The sequence below is a fragment of the Phyllobates terribilis genome, unplaced genomic scaffold (assembly GCF_046119375.1).
Source record: "Phyllobates terribilis strain yellow unplaced genomic scaffold, ASM4611937v1 Scaffold_437__1_contigs__length_1545540, whole genome shotgun sequence".
Lineage (NCBI taxonomy): Eukaryota > Metazoa > Chordata > Amphibia > Anura > Dendrobatidae > Phyllobates > Phyllobates terribilis.
In genome coordinates, this window is record NW_027363197.1 from 827,339 (window position 1) to 853,616 (window position 26,278).

Genomic DNA, 26,278 nt, shown 5'->3' on the forward strand with positions numbered 1-26,278 from the left:
AGATAGCATTGCATCACATTACATGGCAATGCAATGCACAGTTGCTGAAGTTGAACCAAAATGAGCTTGTAATCTGGCTTCTGCAACTTTGAACATGAAAAATCCAATGAGGAGAAGAAAAGCAAAGCCAAAGAGTCCATCCCAAAATCCGACAAACAAGCAAAATGAACAAAAAACATTGAATTCAATTCTTTCTGATTTTAGAAACTGCATTAAAGAAGGGGTGCACCGGTCCTGGAGATACTGCAATACCAGGTCAATGCGTGGAGTGGACAGAGCAAGCTCTTTTTCCATCTCCCTGTTCTAAAAATCCATTTAATATATGGTCCCCAGATAGGGGACGTATCAGATATTAAACTGATAAGAACAGATACTACACTTGATCTTAGCCAAAAGGCCGAGAAGCGATAACCAGAATTGGTTTCAAACTACGGAGCCACCCAAGGATCCTGAAAAGTCCATTTGTGGAGATGAGCTCCTGGACTCCCGTTAAGAAGACATGTTGTCAACCTCTAGATCCCTTACATGCCTGCACTTTTCGGCTTGCTGCTGCTGCAATCCACGCGTTTTAGATCTGCATAACTCCACCTCTTTAAACACAGCACCTTCACCCCCTGCTGTTCCCACCCGCCTCAACACCGTTGGAAGGGAGGAGAACCAATTAAGGCGGGGGGTGGGGTGGAACGAGCAGCTGTCTACCCTTAGCAGGAGGGCTCCTGATTACATACCTCTCCTGCTGCTGCTGCTGCTGGCTGTCCAGCAGCAGACTGAAGGTGGCTGCTGCTGTGCACAGGTATATAAAGGCTCAGAGCCTATTATGACACGCGCAGCCAGCGTTCCATTGCCACATTCCATCTACTGCAGGCAGGATACCTGGCTGGCTGAATGTCGCTGAGAAGCTCACAGAGACCGCCATAAGCAACAGTTTAACAGAATGCCACAGACTAATCAACCAAACTTTTTGGGTTGGGTTCTCTTTTATAGTCTGCAGGCATTAAATGAAAGAAATCAGTGTTCCAGCAGAAGGAGACAACGTTTCAGAAAAGGCATTGTAGCAAACCAAAAAAGAAATTTTAAGCGCAGCAGAGTAACCAGCGCACATACCTGTTAGCTCAGGTGAGTTTAAAAGGCTGCTGTTGATAACAAGGGCATTTGCTAAATAGATGGTGTGTGTGCAACAATATACTGAAAGGTCAATTATATTGTGCAGCTTATCTCACCACCTGTAGTTATTTAGGTGAAAGCTCCAAAATGCTTGCCTAATATGTCTGTTTATCCAAAAGGAAGTAAAAAGGGAGAGCTAGAAAGATAGCATTGCATCACATTACATGGCAATGCAATGCACAGTTGCTGAAGTTGAACCAAAATGAGCTTGTAATCTGGCTTCTGCAACTTTGAACATGAAAAATCCAATGAGGAGAGGAAAAGCAAAGCCAAAGAGTCCATCCCAAAGTCCGACAAACAAGCAAAATGAACAAAAAACATTGAATTCAATTCTTTCTGATTTTAGAAACTGCATTAAAGAAGGGGTGCACCGGTCCTGGAGATACTGCAATACCAGGTCAATGCGTGGAGTGGACAGAGCAAGCTCTTTTTCCATCTCCCTGTTCTAAAAATCCATTTAATATATGGTCCCCAGATAGGGGACGCATCAGATATTAAACTGATAAGAACAGATACTACACTTGATCTTAGCAAAAAGGCCGAGAAGCTATAACCAGAATTGGTTTCAAACTACGGAGCCACCCAAGGATCCTGAAAAGTCCATTTGTGGAGATGAGCTCCTGGACTCCCGTTAAGAAGACATGTTGTCAACCTCTAGATCCCTTACATGCCTGCACTTTTCGGCTTGCTGCTGCTGCAATCCACGCGTTTTAGATCTGCATAACTCCACCTCTTTAAACACAGCACCTTCACCCCCTGCTGTTCCCACCCGCCTCAACACCGTTGGAAGGGAGGAGAACCAATTAAGGCGGGGGGTGGGGTGGAACGAGCAGCTGTCTACCCTTAGCAGGAGGGCTCCTGATTACATACCTCTCCTGCTGCTGCTGCTGCTGGCTGTCCAGCAGCAGACTGAAGGTGGCTGCTGCTGTGCACAGGTATATAAAGGCTCAGAGCCTATTATGACACGCGCAGCCAGCGTTCCATTGCCACATTCCATCTACTGCAGGCAGGATACCTGGCTGGCTGAATGTCGCTGAGAAGCTCACAGAGACCGCCATAAGCAACAGTTTAACAGAATGCCACAGACTAATCAACCAAACTTTTTGGGTTGGGTTCTCTTTTATAGTCTGCAGGCATTAAATGAAAGAAGTCAGTGTTCCAGCAGAAGGAGACAACGTTTCAGAAAAGGCATTGTAGCAAACCAAAAAAGAAATTTTAAGCGCAGCAGAGTAACCAGCGCACATACCTGTTAGCTCAGGTGAGTTTAAAAGGCTGCTGTTGATAACAAGGGCATTTGCTAAATAGATGGTGTGTGTGCAACAATATACTGAAAGGTCAATTATATTGTGCAGCTTATCTCACCACCTGTAGTTATTTAGGTGAAAGCTCCAAAATGCTTGCCTAATATGTCTGTTTATCCAAAAGGAAGTAAAAAGGGAGAGCTAGAAAGATAGCATTGCATCACATTACATGGCAATGCAATGCACAGTTGCTGAAGTTGAACCAAAATGAGCTTGTAATCTGGCTTCTGCAACTTTGAACATGAAAAATCCAATGAGGAGAAGAAAAGCAAAGCCAAAGAGTCCATCCCAAAATCCGACAAACAAGCAAAATGAACAAAAAACATTGAATTCAATTCTTTCTGATTTTAGAAACTGCATTAAAGAAGGGGTGCACCGGTCCTGGAGATACTGCAATACCAGGTCAATGCGTGGAGTGGACAGAGCAAGCTCTTTTTCCATCTCCCTGTTCTAAAAATCCATTTAATATATGGTCCCCAGATAGGGGACGTATCAGATATTAAACTGATAAGAACAGATTTTTTTTTTTTTTTTTTTTTTTTTTTTTTCCCATGTCAGATTGGCTGTGCTTTATCAAATTGGCTCATGCAAGCTTGTATGATAGGCAACCTCTCATCATATCATGGATTTTTTATTTATTTATTTTTTTTTATAAAATTTTTTAAAGGATTTTGAATTGAACCAAAAAGGAACTACAACAAAATTACTTATTCTATTTGTACTTTACAAGAAATCTCCATTTCTTGAACTTCCATATTCCTTCTGCATCAATAATATTTCCACACTTTTTATCCCATAGATAGATCACATACATCCTTGACAGAATCAACTTTAAACACTCATTTACCGACATTGTTTTCCTTTTAAACACTAACAAGTTTCTTGCATCCCATAAACTTTCTATCACACACACTGTCAAAAGCCACAGAACTCTGTCTTTGAACCTACTACAAGCACCCATACCGAACATTGCAACCTTCCAATTTACATACGTCACTCCTGCCAGTTCATTACATAGACTTCCCATACCTTTCCACACATCATATGCAAAATCACAATCCCATACCAAGTGTCTAATATACTCTTTTGCACCACATCCATCTCTCGGACATACTTCTGTCCTGATCAAATCACGCCTCTTTTGTACCTCCCTCACAGGCAAAATGTCATGCAACATCATCCATGCAATGTCTTTCTGTCTATTTGACATACCTTGTGTTCCTAATTTCTTCCACATATCAGATACATCCTCACCTCTCAACCCCACAATGTTACAAACAATCTCTCTATCTCGCACCTTCGTGATCACTTTTTTCTTATTCCTAAACTCATTCATACCTACAGACAGCAAATCAAACTTTCTGATGAATTTCTCTACAATTTCATACCATACAGGACAATTAAAAGCAACCGGCACTGTGGCATCTCTCTGAAACCAATTCAAACCATAAAACATCCAACCAGCAGAATACTTCATCATGCAAGCACATTTATTATCCTTCCCCAAACATACCACAATCATTTTCACGTAACTCACACCTAAAAAGAACTCAACATTTGGAAAATCTAGGCCACCATTCACACATATCTTATAAACATGCTCTCTCTTCAACTTCTCCATACGACTTCCCCAAAGGAAGTTAAAGATTATTTTCTCTGTTTTTCTGATCTTCCTAGATGCAGCGGGGTACACATTTGCCACAAACAACAGGATCGGCAATACTACTGCTTTGATGATTAACACCTTACCTGTCAAAGTTAGTTCCCTCATCCTCCAAAAGTTCAACTTCTGCTCCATTCTCTTCCCACAATCATCCCAGCTTTCATTTCCCTTTAGATTTTCATTAAATTTAATCCCTAATACCTTAATTGCCCCTTCCTCACACGTTACCTCATCCATCTTGATGTTGTTATCTCCAAAGCATTTAAAGGAGCATTTTCCCCAATTTACTCTAAACGCTGAGGCACTACAAAACATGCTTAACATTAATCTGGCCCTATTCATTGCAGCCATGTTTTCATTCACTATCACCACATCATCCATATATCCCAAAATTCTCACATCTTTTCCTCCACTCCCAGGAATCAGCACACCTCTCATGACCTTATCTTTCCTTACCATACACAAAAAAACCTCAATCACACTTATAAACAGAATAGGGGACATGGGACACCCCTGCCGCACTCCAGACTTAACCCAAACCTTATCACTCAACCACCCGTTCACCAGAAACTCACTTGACACATTACAGTACAGACTTCTCACACAACTCACAAAATTTCTAGAAAACCCCATCCTCGCCAAAACATTAAACATGAAAAAATGCGACACTCTGTCAAAAGCCTTCTCAAAATCTACTGAAAACAACATACATTTCTGTTTGCGACTCAAACAATCACCAATCACATCCCTCAACAAAATCAAGTTGTCATTCATACTCCTACCAGGTATTGAACACACTTGATCCTCTCCGATCACACGATCAATTACATTACGCATCCTATTTGCGAGTAATTTGCTGAAAACTTTATAATCCACATTCAAAAGGGTAATAGGCCTCCAATTTCCCAAATCCTTTCGATCACCCTTCTTGTGAATCAGAACAACTACCCCTTCTCTCATAGATTCACTCAAAACATTATTCTGAAAAATATACCGACATACCTCAAGTAAGTCTTTACCCAAAGTATCCCATTCTTTCATATACAACTCTACAGGCAAACCATCTTTTCCAGGAGTCTTATTTTTACTTGCAGACATCACCACCATCTTCACTTCATCTAGTACAATCTCATCATCCAGCAGCTCACCCTCATCCTCACTCAAATGTCCTTCCAATTTTCCCAACACATCATTCATCATCCCCTCATCAATCCATTTTGACCCATACAACTCCTTGTAAAACAATTCAACCTCTTTCATCACCTCCTTCCCCTTGACATACACACCATTCACATTCTTCACCTCATCCATATCCACTTTCTTCCCAAACACTTTTTTGAAAAAGAACCTAGTACATTTTTCATTTTTTTCCAAATGCTCAATTTTGGACCTGTAAATGATTTCTTTGCCCTTCTCATTAATAAAGTTTTTAATATCATTTCTCACCTGACACATCAAATCATCCACTTCAATTCCAATCATTCTTAGTTTCCTCAGCCACTCTAACTTCATACTTAACTCATTAAATTTCTTCCTGTTATTGGCTCCTTTCCTCTTTCCCCATTTCTTGAAGAAAAAACTTATTTCCTTCTTCATCCAGTCCCACCATTCCAGCACATTCACAAAATCCCTCTTCCGATCCTTCCACTTCACATACATCCTTCTGAAATCTTTCATAATCCTGTGATCCTCTAACAACCGCACATTTAGTTTCCACACACCTCTTCCATATGCAAAGGAAACTGTATCTTCCAAAAGTGCTCTCATACACACATGATCCGAAAAAATAACGTCATCCTGCTGGAACTTTTTACAAACAATATGATTAGAGAAAAGAATACGATCAATCCTCGATTCAATGCCCCCCCTATCTGCTTTATATGTGGCAGGAGGAGGTTTTCCCAACATTATCTCAGCAGCATCAACAAAAGAGAAATCCTCTATTAGATTTTTTAACTTTTTCCCAGTGACATCCACCTTTTCTCCTTCCGTCACACAATTAAAATCCCCAACACAAACAATAGGTATTTTCCCAGAAAGAAAAAAACACATCTTTTCAAAAAGCTCCAGCCTTTCTTCTTTTCCTACTGGGGCATACATATTAAGTATTTTAAATCTCCACCCTCTACAGTTTATTTCACATACCAAACACCTCCCAGCCTCCACAACTGTGTAAGATTCTATTTCCAACCCCCTATTCCCCAATAAAATCCCAACCCCACTGTTTTTATTTTCAACAGACCCCGACCAGACACATTGGCCTTGCGGCCACACGTTGTCGTCCAGAGATTCAGAAATCCCACATTCCTGTAAGCAATAAATATCTGCATGTAAATTTTTTAGAAAATCTAAAATCATAGTTCTTCTTGGTACTGATTTAATTTGTCTAACATTTAGTGACAGGATTGCCACTTGAGCAGCTTGGGAACCCATCTCTCAATTTGGTGAGGCAGGTCACGACAGCATGCCCATTTGTTCTTCATCCTAGTCCTTCTGGAGGGGGTACGCCGGATATGCAGACGGTGTAGCCCGCTCCTTCCCCTAAAAAAGGTTCATTTTGGGGATCAAGGGCTGTAGGGTACACTCTCATGGGGCTAATGCTTCCTACACTTAAAGGGGAAGGATTCCTCCTTTGTTTTTTTGGCGTGGATAACTCTTCCTCTTCTGAGTCCGCCTGTCTTCTGGATGTATGGTCCCCCTGACCACATTCACTCTCTGGGTCTGATGGACTCTCATCCCACTTTATAATTGGTGTTTTGGATAAGCTGGATTCCACATCTTCTTCACCTCCCATAGTAACTGCCATATTTGGCACATCAGCCTCTGCCTCCTGCACGGAGCTCACTTCCATACAGTCAGTTACTTCAGTCTGATGTTTATTTACTGCATGAACTCTGCTGCTTCCTTGAGTGTTTTGTGTGACTCTCAACCTAGTTGCCTCTGTTATAACCTCTGCACGCTGTCTGCATTTATCATCTTCTGCAAGTCTCCTCCTCTCCTCCACCTCCTCACTGGTCATCTCATCCAGCTCATCCTGTATAAACTCCGGCTGGGGAAGATCCACATTTCTCTGTGCAACACCCGCATAAGTTTTAGGTCTCAAATTACAGTCTTTGAAAGCGTGACCTTTCTCTCCACAGAGATTGCAGACTATCACATTTGTGCACTGGTTGCTAGAGTGGCCGACTTGGTTACATTTCCTGCACACATGCTCTGCAATAGAGGTACAGTCTGTTTGAGTATGTCCGTATCTCCAGCAATGTCTGCAGAATCTGGGTGCATTGGGAAAAAAGAGGTAGCCTCTCTCCCTGCCTATGGAGAAATTTGATGGAGGGTAATGAATTCCTCCAGGCTCATCCAGGCTCTCATGAAACTTCACCACAAACTTATATTTGCCTGACCAGAGCCCTGCTTCATTCAGTACTTTCACAGCAGGTTTGATAACTGTACAGTGCTTCCTCAAGAATATGTAAATCAGCTCCAGGGGCACATGGGGATTATACATAAACAGAGTAAGAGGCAACTCACCAGCAGAGTATAGGATAGTGAAAGTGAGTCCAGACAGCTCCTCCCTCTGCTTATTCATCTTCAGACAGGCATAGAAGTTGTTACAGGAAAACATTGTAGAAAAAACCAGGGTGAATTTGCATCTTGACTGCTGCAGGCAGAGGATTTCTTCTTTCTTCACCTCCAGTATTCCAAAAAGGACATCATTAACCACATGTCTCAGTGTGAATTTATCTTCATCCACGGCATCAAAATCGATCCGGATTCCATATTTTACCCGGGCTTCTCCGGGCTCCGCGAAGCGAATAACCGCCATGATCGCAGCTCGTTTCCTCTCACCTCCCTCCCAAAAGCAGCAAGCAGCATAAGCTGCTAGGCTAAGAGGGAGACACACAAGGATCCTCTCAGGCAAGACACTTGATCTTAGCCAAAAGGCCGAGAAGCGATAACCAGAATTGGTTTCAAACTACGGAGCCACCCAAGGATCCTGAAAAGTCCATTTGTGGAGATGAGCTCCTGGACTCCCGTTAAGAAGACATGTTGTCAACCTCTAGATCCCTTACATGCCTGCACTTTTCGGCTTGCTGCTGCTGCAATCCACGCGTTTTAGATCTGCATAACTCCACCTCTTTAAACACAGCACCTTCACCCCCTGCTGTTCCCACCCGCCTCAACACCGTTGGAAGGGAGGAGAACCAATTAAGGCGGGGGGTGGGGTGGAACGAGCAGCTGTCTACCCTTAGCAGGAGGGCTCCTGATTACATACCTCTCCTGCTGCTGCTGCTGCTGGCTGTCCAGCAGCAGACTGAAGGTGGCTGCTGCTGTGCACAGGTATATAAAGGCTCAGAGCCTATTATGACACGCGCAGCCAGCGTTCCATTGCCACATTCCATCTACTGCAGGCAGGATACCTGGCTGGCTGAATGTCGCTGAGAAGCTCACAGAGACCGCCATAAGCAACAGTTTAACAGAATGCCACAGACTAATCAACCAAACTTTTTGGGTTGGGTTCTCTTTTATAGTCTGCAGGCATTAAATGAAAGAAGTCAGTGTTCCAGCAGAAGGAGACAACGTTTCAGAAAAGGCATTGTAGCAAACCAAAAAAGAAATTTTAAGCGCAGCAGAGTAACCAGCGCACATACCTGTTAGCTCAGGTGAGTTTAAAAGGCTGCTGTTGATAACAAGGGCATTTGCTAAATAGATGGTGTGTGTGCAACAATATACTGAAAGGTCAATTATATTGTGCAGCTTATCTCACCACCTGTAGTTATTTAGGTGAAAGCTCCAAAATGCTTGCCTAATATGTCTGTTTATCCAAAAGGAAGTAAAAAGGGAGAGCTAGAAAGATAGCATTGCATCACATTACATGGCAATGCAATGCACAGTTGCTGAAGTTGAACCAAAATGAGCTTGTAATCTGGCTTCTGCAACTTTGAACATGAAAAATCCAATGAGGAGAAGAAAAGCAAAGCCAAAGAGTCCATCCCAAAATCCGACAAACAAGCAAAATGAACAAAAAACATTGAATTCAATTCTTTCTGATTTTAGAAACTGCATTAAAGAAGGGGTGCACCGGTCCTGGAGATACTGCAATACCAGGTCAATGCGTGGAGTGGACAGAGCAAGCTCTTTTTCCATCTCCCTGTTCTAAAAATCCATTTAATATATGGTCCCCAGATAGGGGACGTATCAGATATTAAACTGATAAGAACAGATACTACACTTGATCTTAGCCAAAAGGCCGAGAAGCGATAACCAGAATTGGTTTCAAACTACGGAGCCACCCAAGGATCCTGAAAAGTCCATTTGTGGAGATGAGCTCCTGGACTCCCGTTAAGAAGACATGTTGTCAACCTCTAGATCCCTTACATGCCTGCACTTTTCGGCTTGCTGCTGCTGCAATCCACGCGTTTTAGATCTGCATAACTCCACCTCTTTAAACACAGCACCTTCACCCCCTGCTGTTCCCACCCGCCTCAACACCGTTGGAAGGGAGAAGAACCAATTAAGGCGGGGGGTGGGGTGGAACGAGCAGCTGTCTACCCTTAGCAGGAGGGCTCCTGATTACATACCTCTCCTGCTGCTGCTGCTGCTGGCTGTCCAGCAGCAGACTGAAGGTGGCTGCTGCTGTGCACAGGTATATAAAGGCTCAGAGCCTATTATGACACGCGCAGCCAGCGTTCCATTGCCACATTCCATCTACTGCAGGCAGGATACCTGGCTGGCTGAATGTCGCTGAGAAGCTCACAGAGACCGCCATAAGCAACAGTTTAACAGAATGCCACAGACTAATCAACCAAACTTTTTGGGTTGGGTTCTCTTTTATAGTCTGCAGGCATTAAATGAAAGAAATCAGTGTTCCAGCAGAAGGAGACAACGTTTCAGAAAAGGCATTGTAGCAAACCAAAAAAGAAATTTTAAGCGCAGCAGAGTAACCAGCGCACATACCTGTTTGCTCAGGTGAGTTTAAAAGGCTGCTGTTGATAACAAGGGCATTTGCTAAATAGATGGTGTGTGTGCAACAATATACTGAAAGGTCAATTATATTGTGCAGCTTATCTCACCACCTGTAGTTATTTAGGTGAAAGCTCCAAAATGCTTGCCTAATATGTCTGTTTATCCAAAAGGAAGTAAAAAGGGAGAGCTAGAAAGATAGCATTGCATCACATTACATGGCAATGCAATGCACAGTTGCTGAAGTTGAACCAAAATGAGCTTGTAATCTGGCTTCTGCAACTTTGAACATGAAAAATCCAATGAGGAGAGGAAAAGCAAAGCCAAAGAGTCCATCCCAAAATCCGACAAACAAGCAAAATGAACAAAAAACATTGAATTCAATTCTTTCTGATTTTAGAAACTGCATTAAAGAAGGGGTGCACCGGTCCTGGAGATACTGCAATACCAGGTCAATGCGTGGAGTGGACAGAGCAAGCTCTTTTTCCATCTCCCTGTTCTAAAAATCCATTTAATATATGGTCCCCAGATAGGGGACGCATCAGATATTAAACTGATAAGAACAGATACTACACTTGATCTTAGCAAAAAGGCCGAGAAGCTATAACCAGAATTGGTTTCAAACTACGGAGCCACCCAAGGATCCTGAAAAGTCCATTTGTGGAGATGAGCTCCTGGACTCCCGTTAAGAAGACATGTTGTCAACCTCTAGATCCCTTACATGCCTGCACTTTTCGGCTTGCTGCTGCTGCAATCCACGCGTTTTAGATCTGCATAACTCCACCTCTTTAAACACAGCACCTTCACCCCCTGCTGTTCCCACCCGCCTCAACACCGTTGGAAGGGAGGAGAACCAATTAAGGCGGGGGGTGGGGTGGAACGAGCAGCTGTCTACCCTTAGCAGGAGGGCTCCTGATTACATACCTCTCCTGCTGCTGCTGCTGGCTGTCCAGCAGCAGACTGAAGGTGGCTGCTGCTGTGCACAGGTATATAAAGGCTCAGAGCCTATTATGACACGCGCAGCCAGCGTTCCATTGCCACATTCCATCTACTGCAGGCAGGATACCTGGCTGGCTGAATGTCGCTGAGAAGCTCACAGAGACCGCCATAAGCAACAGTTTAACAGAATGCCACAGACTAATCAACCAAACTTTTTGGGTTGGGTTCTCTTTTATAGTCTGCAGGCATTAAATGAAAGAAGTCAGTGTTCCAGCAGAAGGAGACAACGTTTCAGAAAAGGCATTGTAGCAAACCAAAAAAGAAATTTTAAGCGCAGCAGAGTAACCAGCGCACATACCTGTTAGCTCAGGTGAGTTTAAAAGGCTGCTGTTGATAACAAGGGCATTTGCTAAATAGATGGTGTGTGTGCAACAATATACTGAAAGGTCAATTATATTGTGCAGCTTATCTCACCACCTGTAGTTATTTAGGTGAAAGCTCCAAAATGCTTGCCTAATATGTCTGTTTATCCAAAAGGAAGTAAAAAGGGAGAGCTAGAAAGATAGCATTGCATCACATTACATGGCAATGCAATGCACAGTTGCTGAAGTTGAACCAAAATGAGCTTGTAATCTGGCTTCTGCAACTTTGAACATGAAAAATCCAATGAGGAGAGGAAAAGCAAAGCCAAAGAGTCCATCCCAAAATCCGACAAACAAGCAAAATGAACAAAAAACATTGAATTCAATTCTTTCTGATTTTAGAAACTGCATTAAAGAAGGGGTGCACCGGTCCTGGAGATACTGCAATACCAGGTCAATGCGTGGAGTGGACAGAGCAAGCTCTTTTTCCATCTCCCTGTTCTAAAAATCCATTTAATATATGGTCCCCAGATAGGGGACGTATCAGATATTAAACTGATAAGAACAGATACTACACTTGATCTTAGCCAAAAGGCCGAGAAGCGATAACCAGAATTGGTTTCAAACTACGGAGCCACCCAAGGATCCTGAAAAGTCCATTTGTGGAGATGAGCTCCTGGACTCCCGTTAAGAAGACATGTTGTCAACCTCTAGATCCCTTACATGCCTGCACTTTTCGGCTTGCTGCTGCTGCAATCCACGCGTTTTAGATCTGCATAACTCCACCTCTTTAAACACAGCACCTTCACCCCCTGCTGTTCCCACCCGCCTCAACACCGTTGGAAGGGAGGAGAACCAATTAAGGCGGGGGGTGGGGTGGAACGAGCAGCTGTCTACCCTTAGCAGGAGGGCTCCTGATTACATACCTCTCCTGCTGCTGCTGCTGCTGGCTGTCCAGCAGCAGACTGAAGGTGGCTGCTGCTGTGCACAGGTATATAAAGGCTCAGAGCCTATTATGACACGCGCAGCCAGCGTTCCATTGCCACATTCCATCTACTGCAGGCAGGATACCTGGCTGGCTGAATGTCGCTGAGAAGCTCACAGAGACCGCCATAAGCAACAGTTTAACAGAATGCCACAGACTAATCAACCAAACTTTTTGGGTTGGGTTCTCTTTTATAGTCTGCAGGCATTAAATGAAAGAAGTCAGTGTTCCAGCAGAAGGAGACAACGTTTCAGAAAAGGCATTGTAGCAAACCAAAAAAGAAATTTTAAGTGCAGCAGAGTAACCAGCGCACATACCTGTTAGCTCAGGTGAGTTTAAAAGGCTGCTGTTGATAACAAGGGCATTTGCTAAATAGATGGTGTGTGTGCAACAATATACTGAAAGGTCAATTATATTGTGCAGCTTATCTCACCACCTGTAGTTATTTAGGTGAAAGCTCCAAAATGCTTGCCTAATATGTCTGTTTATCCAAAAGGAAGTAAAAAGGGAGAGCTAGAAAGATAGCATTGCATCACATTACATGGCAATGCAATGCACAGTTGCTGAAGTTGAACCAAAATGAGCTTGTAATCTGGCTTCTGCAACTTTGAACATGAAAAATCCAATGAGGAGAAGAAAAGCAAAGCCAAAGAGTCCATCCCAAAATCCGACAAACAAGCAAAATGAACAAAAAACATTGAATTCAATTCTTTCTGATTTTAGAAACTGCATTAAAGAAGGGGTGCACCGGTCCTGGAGATACTGCAATACCAGGTCAATGCGTGGAGTGGACAGAGCAAGCTCTTTTTCCATCTCCCTGTTCTAAAAATCCATTTAATATATGGTCCCCAGATAGGGGACGTATCAGATATTAAACTGATAAGAACAGATACTACACTTGATCTTAGCCAAAAGGCCGAGAAGCGATAACCAGAATTGGTTTCAAACTACGGAGCCACCCAAGGATCCTGAAAAGTCCATTTGTGGAGATGAGCTCCTGGACTCCCGTTAAGAAGACATGTTGTCAACCTCTAGATCCCTTACATGCCTGCACTTTTCGGCTTGCTGCTGCTGCAATCCACGCGTTTTAGATCTGCATAACTCCACCTCTTTAAACACAGCACCTTCACCCCCTGCTGTTCCCACCCGCCTCAACACCGTTGGAAGGGAGGAGAACCAATTAAGGCGGGGGGTGGGGTGGAACGAGCAGCTGTCTACCCTTAGCAGGAGGGCTCCTGATTACATACCTCTCCTGCTGCTGCTGCTGCTGGCTGTCCAGCAGCAGACTGAAGGTGGCTGCTGCTGTGCACAGGTATATAAAGGCTCAGAGCCTATTATGACACGCGCAGCCAGCGTTCCATTGCCACATTCCATCTACTGCAGGCAGGATACCTGGCTGGCTGAATGTCGCTGAGAAGCTCACAGAGACCGCCATAAGCAACAGTTTAACAGAATGCCACAGACTAATCAACCAAACTTTTTGGGTTGGGTTCTCTTTTATAGTCTGCAGGCATTAAATGAAAGAAATCAGTGTTCCAGCAGAAGGAGACAACGTTTCAGAAAAGGCATTGTAGCAAACCAAAAAAGAAATTTTAAGCGCAGCAGAGTAACCAGCGCACATACCTGTTTGCTCAGGTGAGTTTAAAAGGCTGCTGTTGATAACAAGGGCATTTGCTAAATAGATGGTGTGTGTGCAACAATATACTGAAAGGTCAATTATATTGTGCAGCTTATCTCACCACCTGTAGTTATTTAGGTGAAAGCTCCAAAATGCTTGCCTAATATGTCTGTTTATCCAAAAGGAAGTAAAAAGGGAGAGCTAGAAAGATAGCATTGCATCACATTACATGGCAATGCAATGCACAGTTGCTGAAGTTGAACCAAAATGAGCTTGTAATCTGGCTTCTGCAACTTTGAACATGAAAAATCCAATGAGGAGAGGAAAAGCAAAGCCAAAGAGTCCATCCCAAAATCCGACAAACAAGCAAAATGAACAAAAAACATTGAATTCAATTCTTTCTGATTTTAGAAACTGCATTAAAGAAGGGGTGCACCGGTCCTGGAGATACTGCAATACCAGGTCAATGCGTGGAGTGGACAGAGCAAGCTCTTTTTCCATCTCCCTGTTCTAAAAATCCATTTAATATATGGTCCCCAGATAGGGGACGCATCAGATATTAAACTGATAAGAACAGATACTACACTTGATCTTAGCAAAAAGGCCGAGAAGCTATAACCAGAATTGGTTTCAAACTACGGAGCCACCCAAGGATCCTGAAAAGTCCATTTGTGGAGATGAGCTCCTGGACTCCCGTTAAGAAGACATGTTGTCAACCTCTAGATCCCTTACATGCCTGCACTTTTCGGCTTGCTGCTGCTGCAATCCACGCGTTTTAGATCTGCATAACTCCACCTCTTTAAACACAGCACCTTCACCCCCTGCTGTTCCCACCCGCCTCAACACCGTTGGAAGGGAGGAGAACCAATTAAGGCGGGGGGTGGGGTGGAACGAGCAGCTGTCTACCCTTAGCAGGAGGGCTCCTGATTACATACCTCTCCTGCTGCTGCTGCTGGCTGTCCAGCAGCAGACTGAAGGTGGCTGCTGCTGTGCACAGGTATATAAAGGCTCAGAGCCTATTATGACACGCGCAGCCAGCGTTCCATTGCCACATTCCATCTACTGCAGGCAGGATACCTGGCTGGCTGAATGTCGCTGAGAAGCTCACAGAGACCGCCATAAGCAACAGTTTAACAGAATGCCACAGACTAATCAACCAAACTTTTTGGGTTGGGTTCTCTTTTATAGTCTGCAGGCATTAAATGAAAGAAGTCAGTGTTCCAGCAGAAGGAGACAACGTTTCAGAAAAGGCATTGTAGCAAACCAAAAAAGAAATTTTAAGCGCAGCAGAGTAACCAGCGCACATACCTGTTAGCTCAGGTGAGTTTAAAAGGCTGCTGTTGATAACAAGGGCATTTGCTAAATAGATGGTGTGTGTGCAACAATATACTGAAAGGTCAATTATATTGTGCAGCTTATCTCACCACCTGTAGTTATTTAGGTGAAAGCTCCAAAATGCTTGCCTAATATGTCTGTTTATCCAAAAGGAAGTAAAAAGGGAGAGCTAGAAAGATAGCATTGCATCACATTACATGGCAATGCAATGCACAGTTGCTGAAGTTGAACCAAAATGAGCTTGTAATCTGGCTTCTGCAACTTTGAACATGAAAAATCCAATGAGGAGAGGAAAAGCAAAGCCAAAGAGTCCATCCCAAAATCCGACAAACAAGCAAAATGAACAAAAAACATTGAATTCAATTCTTTCTGATTTTAGAAACTGCATTAAAGAAGGGGTGCACCGGTCCTGGAGATACTGCAATACCAGGTCAATGCGTGGAGTGGACAGAGCAAGCTCTTTTTCCATCTCCCTGTTCTAAAAATCCATTTAATATATGGTCCCCAGATAGGGGACGTATCAGATATTAAACTGATAAGAACAGATACTACACTTGATCTTAGCCAAAAGGCCGAGAAGCGATAACCAGAATTGGTTTCAAACTACGGAGCCACCCAAGGATCCTGAAAAGTCCATTTGTGGAGATGAGCTCCTGGACTCCCGTTAAGAAGACATGTTGTCAACCTCTAGATCCCTTACATGCCTGCACTTTTCGGCTTGCTGCTGCTGCAATCCACGCGTTTTAGATCTGCATAACTCCACCTCTTTAAACACAGCACCTTCACCCCCTGCTGTTCCCACCCGCCTCAACACCGTTGGAAGGGAGGAGAACCAATTAAGGCGGGGGGTGGGGTGGAACGAGCAGCTGTCTACCCTTAGCAGGAGGGCTCCTGATTACATACCTCTCCTGCTGCTGCTGCTGCTGGCTGTCCAGCAGCAGACTGAAGGTGGCTGCTGCTGTGCACAGGTATATAAAGGCTCAGAGCCTATTATGACACGCGCAGCCAGCGTTCCATTGCCACATTCCATCTACTGCAGGCAGGATACCTGGCTGGCTGAATGTCGCTGAGAAGCTCACAGAGACCGCCATAAGCAACAGTTTAACAGAATGCCACAGACTAATCAACCAAACTTTTTGGGTTGGGTTCTCTTTTATAGTCTGCAGGCATTAAATGAAAGAAGTCAGTGTTCCAGCAGAAGGAGACAACGTTTCAGAAAAGGCATTGTAGCAAACCAAAAAAGAAATTTTAAGCGCAGCAGAGTAACCAGCGCACATACCTGTTAGCTCAGGTGAGTTTAAAAGGCTGCTGTTGATAACAAGGGCATTTGCTAAATAGATGGTGTGTGTGCAACAATATACTGAAAGGTCAATTATATTGTGCAGCTTATCTCACCACCTGTAGTTATTTAGGTGAAAGCTCCAAAATGCTTGCCTAATATGTCTGTTTATCCAAAAGGAAGTAAAAAGGGAGAGCTAGAAAGATAGCATTGCATCACATTACATGGCAATGCAATGCACAGTTGCTGAAGTTGAACCAAAATGAGCTTGTAATCTGGCTTCTGCAACTTTGAACATGAAAAATCCAATGAGGAGAAGAAAAGCAAAGCCAAAGAGTCCATCCCAAAATCCGACAAACAAGCAAAATGAACAAAAAACATTGAATTCAATTCTTTCTGATTTTAGAAACTGCATTAAAGAAGGGGTGCACCGGTCCTGGAGATACTGCAATACCAGGTCAATGCGTGGAGTGGACAGAGCAAGCTCTTTTTCCATCTCCCTGTTCTAAAAATCCATTTAATATATGGTCCCCAGATAGGGGACGTATCAGATATTAAACTGATAAGAACAGATACTACACTTGATCTTAGCCAAAAGGCCGAGAAGCGATAACCAGAATTGGTTTCAAACTACGGAACCACCCAAGGATCCTGAAAAGTCCATTTGTGGAGATGAGCTCCTGGACTCCCGTTAAGAAGACATGTTGTCAACCTCTAGATCCCTTACATGCCTGCACTTTTCGGCTTGCTGCTGCTGCAATCCACGCGTTTTAGATCTGCATAACTCCACCTCTTTAAACACAGCACCTTCACCCCCTGCTGTTCCCACCCGCCTCAACACCGTTGGAAGGGAGGAGAACCAATTAAGGCGGGGGGTGGGGTGGAACGAGCAGCTGTCTACCCTTAGCAGGAGGGCTCCTGATTACATACCTCTCCTGCTGCTGCTGCTGCTGGCTGTCCAGCAGCAGACTGAAGGTGGCTGCTGCTGTGCACAGGTATATAAAGGCTCAGAGCCTATTATGACACGCGCAGCCAGCGTTCCATTGCCACATTCCATCTACTGCAGGCAGGATACCTGGCTGGCTGAATGTCGCTGAGAAGCTCACAGAGACCGCCATAAGCAACAGTTTAACAGAATGCCACAGACTAATCAACCAAACTTTTTGGGTTGGGTTCTCTTTTATAGTCTGCAGGCATTAAATGAAAGAAGTCAGTGTTCCAGCAGAAGGAGACAACGTTTCAGAAAAGGCATTGTAGCAAACCAAAAAAGAAATTTTAAGCGCAGCAGAGTAACCAGCGCACATACCTGTTAGCTCAGGTGAGTTTAAAAGGCTGCTGTTGATAACAAGGGCATTTGCTAAATAGATGGTGTGTGTGCAACAATATACTGAAAGGTCAATTATATTGTGCAGCTTATCTCACCACCTGTAGTTATTTAGGTGAAAGCTCCAAAATGCTTGCCTAATATGTCTGTTTATCCAAAAGGAAGTAAAAAGGGAGAGCTAGAAAGATAGCATTGCATCACATTACATGGCAATGCAATGCACAGTTGCTGAAGTTGAACCAAAATGAGCTTGTAATCTGGCTTCTGCAACTTTGAACATGAAAAATCCAATGAGGAGAAGAAAAGCAAAGCCAAAGAGTCCATCCCAAAATCCGACAAACAAGCAAAATGAACAAAAAACATTGAATTCAATTCTTTCTGATTTTAGAAACTGCATTAAAGAAGGGGTGCACCGGTCCTGGAGATACTGCAATACCAGGTCAATGCGTGGAGTGGACAGAGCAAGCTCTTTTTCCATCTCCCTGTTCTAAAAATCCATTTAATATATGGTCCCCAGATAGGGGACGTATCAGATATTAAACTGATAAGAACAGATACTACACTTGATCTTAGCCAAAAGGCCGAGAAGCGATAACCAGAATTGGTTTCAAACTACGGAGCCACCCAAGGATCCTGAAAAGTCCATTTGTGGAGATGAGCTCCTGGACTCCCGTTAAGAAGACATGTTGTCAACCTCTAGATCCCTTACATGCCTGCACTTTTCGGCTTGCTGCTGCTGCAATCCACGCGTTTTAGATCTGCATAACTCCACCTCTTTAAACACAGCACCTTCACCCCCTGCTGTTCCCACCCGCCTCAACACCGTTGGAAGGGAGGAGAACCAATTAAGGCGGGGGGTGGGGTGGAACGAGCAGCTGTCTACCCTTAGCAGGAGGGCTCCTGATTACATACCTCTCCTGCTGCTGCTGCTGCTGGCTGTCCAGCAGCAGACTGAAGGTGGCTGCTGCTGTGCACAGGTATATAAAGGCTCAGAGCCTATTATGACACGCGCAGCCAGCGTTCCATTGCCACATTCCATCTACTGCAGGCAGGATACCTGGCTGGCTGAATGTCGCTGAGAAGCTCACAGAGACCGCCATAAGCAACAGTTTAACAGAATGCCACAGACTAATCAACCAAACTTTTTGGGTTGGGTTCTCTTTTATAGTCTGCAGGCATTAAATGAAAGAAGTCAGTGTTCCAGCAGAAGGAGACAACGTTTCAGAAAAGGCATTGTAGCAAACCAAAAAAGAAATTTTAAGCGCAGCAGAGTAACCAGCGCACATACCTGTTAGCTCAGGTGAGTTTAAAAGGCTGCTGTTGATAACAAGGGCATTTGCTAAATAGATGGTGTGTGTGCAACAATATACTGAAAGGTCAATTATATTGTGCAGCTTATCTCACCACCTGTAGTTATTTAGGTGAAAGCTCCAAAATGCTTGCCTAATATGTCTGTTTATCCAAAAGGAAGTAAAAAGGGAGAGCTAGAAAGATAGCATTGCATCACATTACATGGCAATGCAATGCACAGTTGCTGAAGTTGAACCAAAATGAGCTTGTAATCTGGCTTCTGCAACTTTGAACATGAAAAATCCAATGAGGAGAAGAAAAGCAAAGCCAAAGAGTCCATCCCAAAATCCGACAAACAAGCAAAATGAACAAAAAACATTGAATTCAATTCTTTCTGATTTTAGAAACTGCATTAAAGAAGGGGTGCACCGGTCCTGGAGATACTGCAATACCAGGTCAATGCGTGGAGTGGACAGAGCAAGCTCTTTTTCCATCTCCCTGTTCTAAAAATCCATTTAATATATGGTCCCCAGATAGGGGACGTATCAGATGTTAAACTGATAAGAACAGATACTACACTTGATCTTAGCCAAAAGGCCGAGAAGCGATAACCAGAATTGGTTTCAAACTACGGAGCCACCCAAGGATCCTGAAAAGTCCATTTGTGGAGATGAGCTCCTGGACTCCCGTTAAGAAGACATGTTGTCAACCTCTAGATCCCTTACATGCCTGCACTTTTCGGCTTGCTGCTGCTGCAATCCACGCGTTTTAGATCTGCATAACTCCACCTCTTTAAACACAGCACCTTCACCCCCTGCTGTTCCCACCCGCCTCAACACCGTTGGAAGGGAGGAGAACCAATTAAGGCGGGGGGTGGGGTGGAACGAGCAGCTGTCTACCCTTAGCAGGAGGGCTCCTGATTACATACCTCTCCTGCTGCTGCTGCTGCTGGCTGTCCAGCAGCAGACTGAAGGTGGCTGCTGCTGTGCACAGGTATATAAAGGCTCAGAGCCTATTATGACACGCGCAGCCAGCGTTCCATTGCCACATTCCATCTACTGCAGGCAGGATACCTGGCTGGCTGAATGTCGCTGAGAAGCTCACAGAGACCGCCATAAGCAACAGTTTAACAGAATGCCACAGACTAATCAACCAAACTTTTTGGGTTGGGTTCTCTTTTATAGTCTGCAGGCATTAAATGAAAGAAATCAGTGTTCCAGCAGAAGGAGACAACGTTTCAGAAAAGGCATTGTAGCAAACCAAAAAAGAAATTTTAAGCGCAGCAGAGTAACCAGCGCACATACCTGTTAGCTCAGGTGAGTTTAAAAGGCTGCTGTTGATAACAAGGGCATTTGCTAAATAGATGGTGTGTGTGCAACAATATACTGAAAGGTCAATTATATTGTGCAGCTTATCTCACCACCTGTAGTTATTTAGGTGAAAGCTCCAAAATGCTTGCCTAATATGTCTGTTTATCCAAAAGGAAGTAAAAAGGGAGAGCTAGAAAGATAGCATTGCATCACATTACATGGCAATGCAATGCACAGTTGCTGAAGTTGAACCAAAATGAGCTTGTAATCTGGCTTCTGCAACTTTGAACATGAAAAATCCAATGAGGAGAGGAAAAGCAAAGCCAAAGAGTCCATCCCAAAATCCGACAAACAAGCAAAATGAACAAAAAACATTGAATTCAATTCTTTCTGATTTTAGAAACTGCATTAAAGAAGGGGTGCACCGGTCCTGGAGATACTGCAATACCAGGTCAATGCGTGGAGTGGACAGAGCAAGCTCTTTTTCCATCTCCCTGTTCTAAAAATCCATTTAATATATGGTCCCCAGATAGGGGACGTATCAGATATTAAACTGATAAGAACAGATACTACACTTGATCTTAGCCAAAAGGCCGAGAAGCGATAACCAGAATTGGTTTCAAACTACGGAGCCACCCAAGGATCCTGAAAAGTCCATTTGTGGAGATGAGCTCCTGGACTCCCGTTAAGAAGACATGTTGTCAACCTCTAGATCCCTTACATGCCTGCACTTTTCGGCTTGCTGCTGCTGCGATCCACGCGTTTTAGATCTGCATAACTCCACCTCTTTAAACACAGCACCTTCACCCCCTGCTGTTCCCACCCGCCTCAACACCGTTGGAAGGGAGGAGAACCAATTAAGGCGGGGGGTGGGGTGGAACGAGCAGCTGTCTACCCTTAGCAGGAGGGCTCCTGATTACATACCTCTCCTGCTGCTGCTGCTGCTGGCTGTCCAGCAGCAGACTGAAGGTGGCTGCTGCTGTGCACAGGTATATAAAGGCTCAGAGCCTATTATGACACGCGCAGCCAGCGTTCCATTGCCACATTCCATCTACTGCAGGCAGGATACCTGGCTGGCTGAATGTCGCTGAGAAGCTCACAGAGACCGCCATAAGCAACAGTTTAACAGAATGCCACAGACTAATCAACCAAACTTTTTGGGTTGGGTTCTCTTTTATAGTCTGCAGGCATTAAATGAAAGAAGTCAGTGTTCCAGCAGAAGGAGACAACGTTTCAGAAAAGGCATTGTAGCAAACCAAAAAAGAAATTTTAAGCGCAGCAGAGTAACCAGCGCACATACCTGTTAGCTCAGGTGAGTTTAAAAGGCTGCTGTTGATAACAAGGGCATTTGCTAAATAGATGGTGTTTGTGCAACAATATACTGAAAGGTCAATTATATTGTGCAGCTTATCTCACCACCTGTAGTTATTTAGGTGAAAGCTCCAAAATGCTTGCCTAATATGTCTGTTTATCCAAAAGGAAGTAAAAAGGGAGAGCTAGAAAGATAGCATTGCATCACATTACATGGCAATGCAATGCACAGTTGCTGAAGTTGAACCAAAATGAGCTTGTAATCTGGCTTCTGCAACTTTGAACATGAAAAATCCAATGAGGAGAAGAAAAGCAAAGCCAAAGAGTCCATCCCAAAATCCGACAAACAAGCAAAATGAACAAAAAACATTGAATTCAATTCTTTCTGATTTTAGAAACTGCATTAAAGAAGGGGTGCACCGGTCCTGGAGATACTGCAATACCAGGTCAATGCGTGGAGTGGACAGAGCAAGCTCTTTTTCCATCTCCCTGTTCTAAAAATCCATTTAATATATGGTCCCCAGATAGGGGACGTATCAGATATTAAACTGATAAGAACAGATACTACACTTGATCTTAGCCAAAAGGCCGAGAAGCGATAACCAGAATTGGTTTCAAACTACGGAGCCACCCAAGGATCCTGAAAAGTCCATTTGTGGAGATGAGCTCCTGGACTCCCGTTAAGAAGACATGTTGTCAACCTCTAGATCCCTTACATGCCTGCACTTTTCGGCTTGCTGCTGCTGCAATCCACGCGTTTTAGATCTGCATAACTCCACCTCTTTAAACACAGCACCTTCACCCCCTGCTGTTCCCACCCGCCTCAACACCGTTGGAAGGGAGGAGAACCAATTAAGGCGGGGGGTGGGGTGGAACGAGCAGCTGTCTACCCTTAGCAGGAGGGCTCCTGATTACATACCTCTCCTGCTGCTGCTGCTGCTGGCTGTCCAGCAGCAGACTGAAGGTGGCTGCTGCTGTGCACAGGTATATAAAGGCTCAGAGCCTATTATGACACGCGCAGCCAGCGTTCCATTGCCACATTCCATCTACTGCAGGCAGGATACCTGGCTGGCTGAATGTCGCTGAGAAGCTCACAGAGACCGCCATAAGCAACAGTTTAACAGAATGCCACAGACTAATCAACCAAACTTTTTGGGTTGGGTTCTCTTTTATAGTCTGCAGGCATTAAATGAAAGAAGTCAGTGTTCCAGCAGAAGGAGACAACGTTTCAGAAAAGGCATTGTAGCAAACCAAAAAAGAAATTTTAAGCGCAGCAGAGTAACCAGCGCACATACCTGTTAGCTCAGGTGAGTTTAAAAGGCTGCTGTTGATAACAAGGGCATTTGCTAAATAGATGGTGTGTGTGCAACAATATACTGAAAGGTCAATTATATTGTGCAGCTTATCTCACCACCTGTAGTTATTTAGGTGAAAGCTCCAAAATGCTTGCCTAATATGTCTGTTTATCCAAAAGGAAGTAAAAAGGGAGAGCTAGAAAGATAGCATTGCATCACATTACATGGCAATGCAATGCACAGTTGCTGAAGTTGAACCAAAATGAGCTTGTAATCTGGCTTCTGCAACTTTGAACATGAAAAATCCAATGAGGAGAAGAAAAGCAAAGCCAAAGAGTCCATCCCAAAATCCGACAAACAAGCAAAATGAACAAAAAACATTGAATTCAATTCTTTCTGATTTTAGAAACTGCATTAAAGAAGGGGTGCACCGGTCCTGGAGATACTGCAATACCAGGTCAATGCGTGGAGTGGACAGAGCAAGCTCTTTTTCCATCTCCCTGTTCTAAAAATCCATTTAATATATGGTCCCCAGATAGGGGACGTATCAGATATTAAACTGATAAGAACAGATTTTTGCGTTTATATTTAAAATATCGTAGTCTTTATCTTTTCTTCAGAGCTTTAAAATAACATCTTCCATAGGTGATAGTTCCATATACTCAGGGCTCTTTTCTTTCCAAGCTTCTTCATATCCATTAGGTAGTACATATAAATTTCACTTAATGCCAGTCTTATACAATCCTTGACTTCTATATAGTCTCTTTTAAACAACAATATGTTTCTGGTCTTCCATAGAGCACTTTTAACACAACTCAAAGTGCACCATAAAACTCTCTCTTTTTCTTTCGTCATGTTTGGTAAAATCCCATATAAAACCACTTCATGGCTTAAAAAATTAAGACCAGATAAAAATTTTAAAAGCTCACCACAGTCTTTCCACACTTGCTGTGCAAAATCACAATTCCAAATAAGGTGCATAGTAGTCTCATCATTATTGCACTGATGCCTCGGGCAGGTTTGTATAGTGCTAAGTCTTCTTTTATACTGGAAATCACGAGTCGGTAAACATTCCTGCACAATCATCCAAGCTAAGTCTTTATGTTGATTCATCAGGTAAGGTGCATTTGTTAAATTCCATATTTTAGTGACTCTGCTATATGAATAATGGCTTATGGGCGTCAAAGTTTCTTTCTTTTTTAATTGCTGCAGCAGTTTCCTTGCATTCTTCAATGTCTCCATCTCAAAAGAATCTAGGCCATATAATCTGATAACTTTCTCCAGGATGGCATATTGTTGTGGAGGGGATAACAACACTGGGCTTGTTAAAGAAATGGATATCCACTTTCGCCTCCTAAAAATGTGGCCAGCTGCATATCTTAAAAAATGTGCCCAAGGGCTTGAAGCAAACATATATTTAAAACAGAGGCTAAAAAACTTGGAGTATAAAAACAGTTTGACGTTGGGAACATCCTTACCACCAAGGTGGTGCATCTTGTACATTGTTTCTCTCTTCACCTTTTCGAACTTAGAGTTCCACACAAATTCAAACAGCATTCTCTGTAATCTTCTCGCTGTAAGGTCACTTGGGGGATAAACATAACTGAGATATAACATGACAGGAAGCAGAAGGGCCTTAATAATTAAAACTTTACCTTCGATTGTTAATTTTCTTAATTTCCAAAAGTCAATCTTCTTTTGTATTTTGTCCCTTACTCCATCCCAGCTCTTCATTCCATCATTCTGTCGATCAAAAATCACGCCCAGAATTTTAATCTTCTCTGACTGCATCGGGAGATCAGGGATGGACACATCCGCCCAATTGCCACGGACAAAACAATCACATTTCTCAATGTTTAACTTAAAACCTGAGGCTTCACAAAAAAAATTGGTCGTTCTTATAGCTCTCCTGAGAGCGGCGGGTGATGAACAAAAAATAGTAATATCATCCATGTAGCCCATTACCTTCACATCTCTTCCATGTCCTCCAGGGATAGGGACACCTTTAATCACTTTATCCTCTCGTAGCATAGATAAAAGAGGCTCTATTGCACATATAAATAGCACTGGGGACAAAGGGCAGCCTTGCTTCACACCTGAATGCAAAAACACTTCATTAGACAAAAATCCATTGATTAAAATTTTACTAAAAGAGTTCTTATATAAAAGTGCCACTTGCTTGATAAAAATTTCAGGGAAGCCCATTTTTTTTAAAACCAACCATAAAAAACAATGAGAGACACGATCAAAAGCCTTTTGAAAATCCAACGATAAAATTGCTAAGTCTTGCTTCCTGGATTGCTGGTACCATATGACATCGCGAATGGTATTGAGATGCTCCGCAACTCCTCTTCCTGGCACCCCACATACCTGGTCTTCATAAATAACTTTGGATAAAACTTTTTTAAAACGGTTCACTAAAATTTTGGACATCAACTTGTAATCAACATTCAACAGTGTGATTGGTCTCCAGTTTGCCAGATGGGATTTGGCTCCTTTTTTAAAAATCAGGGAGACCAGACCACTTCTCCAAGATATAGGCAGGATATCACACTTAAAAGCTTCTTTGATTACTAAAAACAAGTCGGGTTTTAAAAAATTCCAAAATTCACGATAAAATTCAACAGGCAAACCGTCAGAACCAGGGGTTTTCCCATAGGAAAAACTTTTGATAGCAGCATCTACTTCCGACAAGGTGACTTCAGTGCATAACAATTCTTGGTCTTCGCGGCTCAGACTATTTTTTAATGAATTAAGGGCATCTTCAGTAAAAGACTGGTCTATAGTTTTCTCATTAAAAAGCTGCTGATAAAACTGGTGAGCTTGGTTGAGCATACCTTCAGTTGTAGTTTCACCCTCTAATTCTGTTATCATTTCCTTAGCAGCAACTACTTTTTTAAAAAAAAATCTTGAGCACTTTTCATTTTTCTCCATCACTTCAATTTTTGAGTTATAAATTATTTCCTTACCCTTCGACTCTATACTCTTTTTAATTTCTTTTTTTGTTGCTTCAATTAAATCGTCCATTTCAAGTCCCACATCTCTTAGTTGATAGCAGGTCTGCAATTTAGTAATAAGCCTTTTATGCCAAGCGGACTTTTCTCTTGCATTGGCTATGCTGACCTTGATAAAAAAACTTTT

At 43.2% G+C, this 26,278-nt stretch overlaps 14 non-coding genes and 1 pseudogene across 14 annotated transcripts; all 15 read right to left on the bottom strand.

Annotated features, from left to right (window-relative positions):
* Nucleotides 1-218: 218 nt before the first annotated feature.
* LOC141228814 (U2 spliceosomal RNA) lies at nucleotides 219-409 on the bottom strand. Its single transcript, XR_012295613.1, has one exon. It is a non-coding gene; the product is annotated as a U2 spliceosomal RNA (small nuclear RNA).
* Nucleotides 410-1,524: 1,115 nt separating this feature from the next.
* On the bottom strand, nucleotides 1,525-1,715 carry LOC141228326 (U2 spliceosomal RNA). Its single transcript, XR_012295241.1, has one exon. It is a non-coding gene; the product is annotated as a U2 spliceosomal RNA (small nuclear RNA).
* Nucleotides 1,716-2,830: 1,115 nt separating this feature from the next.
* On the bottom strand, nucleotides 2,831-3,025 carry LOC141228456 (U2 spliceosomal RNA). Its single transcript, XR_012295327.1, has one exon. It is a non-coding gene; the product is annotated as a U2 spliceosomal RNA (small nuclear RNA).
* Nucleotides 3,026-9,197: 6,172 nt separating this feature from the next.
* On the bottom strand, nucleotides 9,198-9,388 carry LOC141228815 (U2 spliceosomal RNA). Its single transcript, XR_012295614.1, has one exon. It is a non-coding gene; the product is annotated as a U2 spliceosomal RNA (small nuclear RNA).
* A 1,115-nt stretch (nucleotides 9,389-10,503) lies between these two features.
* LOC141228327 (U2 spliceosomal RNA) lies at nucleotides 10,504-10,694 on the bottom strand. The gene has a single exon (XR_012295242.1). It is a non-coding gene; the product is annotated as a U2 spliceosomal RNA (small nuclear RNA).
* Nucleotides 10,695-11,806: 1,112 nt separating this feature from the next.
* Nucleotides 11,807-11,997, bottom strand: LOC141228816 (U2 spliceosomal RNA). The gene has a single exon (XR_012295615.1). It is a non-coding gene; the product is annotated as a U2 spliceosomal RNA (small nuclear RNA).
* Nucleotides 11,998-13,112: 1,115 nt separating this feature from the next.
* LOC141228817 (U2 spliceosomal RNA) lies at nucleotides 13,113-13,303 on the bottom strand. The gene has a single exon (XR_012295616.1). It is a non-coding gene; the product is annotated as a U2 spliceosomal RNA (small nuclear RNA).
* A 1,115-nt stretch (nucleotides 13,304-14,418) lies between these two features.
* Nucleotides 14,419-14,609, bottom strand: LOC141228328 (U2 spliceosomal RNA). The gene has a single exon (XR_012295243.1). It is a non-coding gene; the product is annotated as a U2 spliceosomal RNA (small nuclear RNA).
* Nucleotides 14,610-15,721: 1,112 nt separating this feature from the next.
* LOC141228818 (U2 spliceosomal RNA) lies at nucleotides 15,722-15,912 on the bottom strand. Its single transcript, XR_012295617.1, has one exon. It is a non-coding gene; the product is annotated as a U2 spliceosomal RNA (small nuclear RNA).
* Nucleotides 15,913-17,027: 1,115 nt separating this feature from the next.
* Nucleotides 17,028-17,218, bottom strand: LOC141228819 (U2 spliceosomal RNA). The gene has a single exon (XR_012295618.1). It is a non-coding gene; the product is annotated as a U2 spliceosomal RNA (small nuclear RNA).
* A 1,115-nt stretch (nucleotides 17,219-18,333) lies between these two features.
* LOC141228821 (U2 spliceosomal RNA) lies at nucleotides 18,334-18,524 on the bottom strand. Its single transcript, XR_012295620.1, has one exon. It is a non-coding gene; the product is annotated as a U2 spliceosomal RNA (small nuclear RNA).
* Nucleotides 18,525-19,639: 1,115 nt separating this feature from the next.
* LOC141228168 (U2 spliceosomal RNA) lies at nucleotides 19,640-19,830 on the bottom strand. Its single transcript, XR_012295089.1, has one exon. It is a non-coding gene; the product is annotated as a U2 spliceosomal RNA (small nuclear RNA).
* A 1,115-nt stretch (nucleotides 19,831-20,945) lies between these two features.
* Nucleotides 20,946-21,136, bottom strand: LOC141228822 (U2 spliceosomal RNA). Its single transcript, XR_012295621.1, has one exon. It is a non-coding gene; the product is annotated as a U2 spliceosomal RNA (small nuclear RNA).
* A 1,115-nt stretch (nucleotides 21,137-22,251) lies between these two features.
* Nucleotides 22,252-22,442, bottom strand: LOC141228823 (U2 spliceosomal RNA). The gene has a single exon (XR_012295622.1). It is a non-coding gene; the product is annotated as a U2 spliceosomal RNA (small nuclear RNA).
* A 1,115-nt stretch (nucleotides 22,443-23,557) lies between these two features.
* Nucleotides 23,558-23,734, bottom strand: LOC141228391 (U2 spliceosomal RNA; annotated as a pseudogene).
* Nucleotides 23,735-26,278: the final 2,544 nt, after the last annotated feature.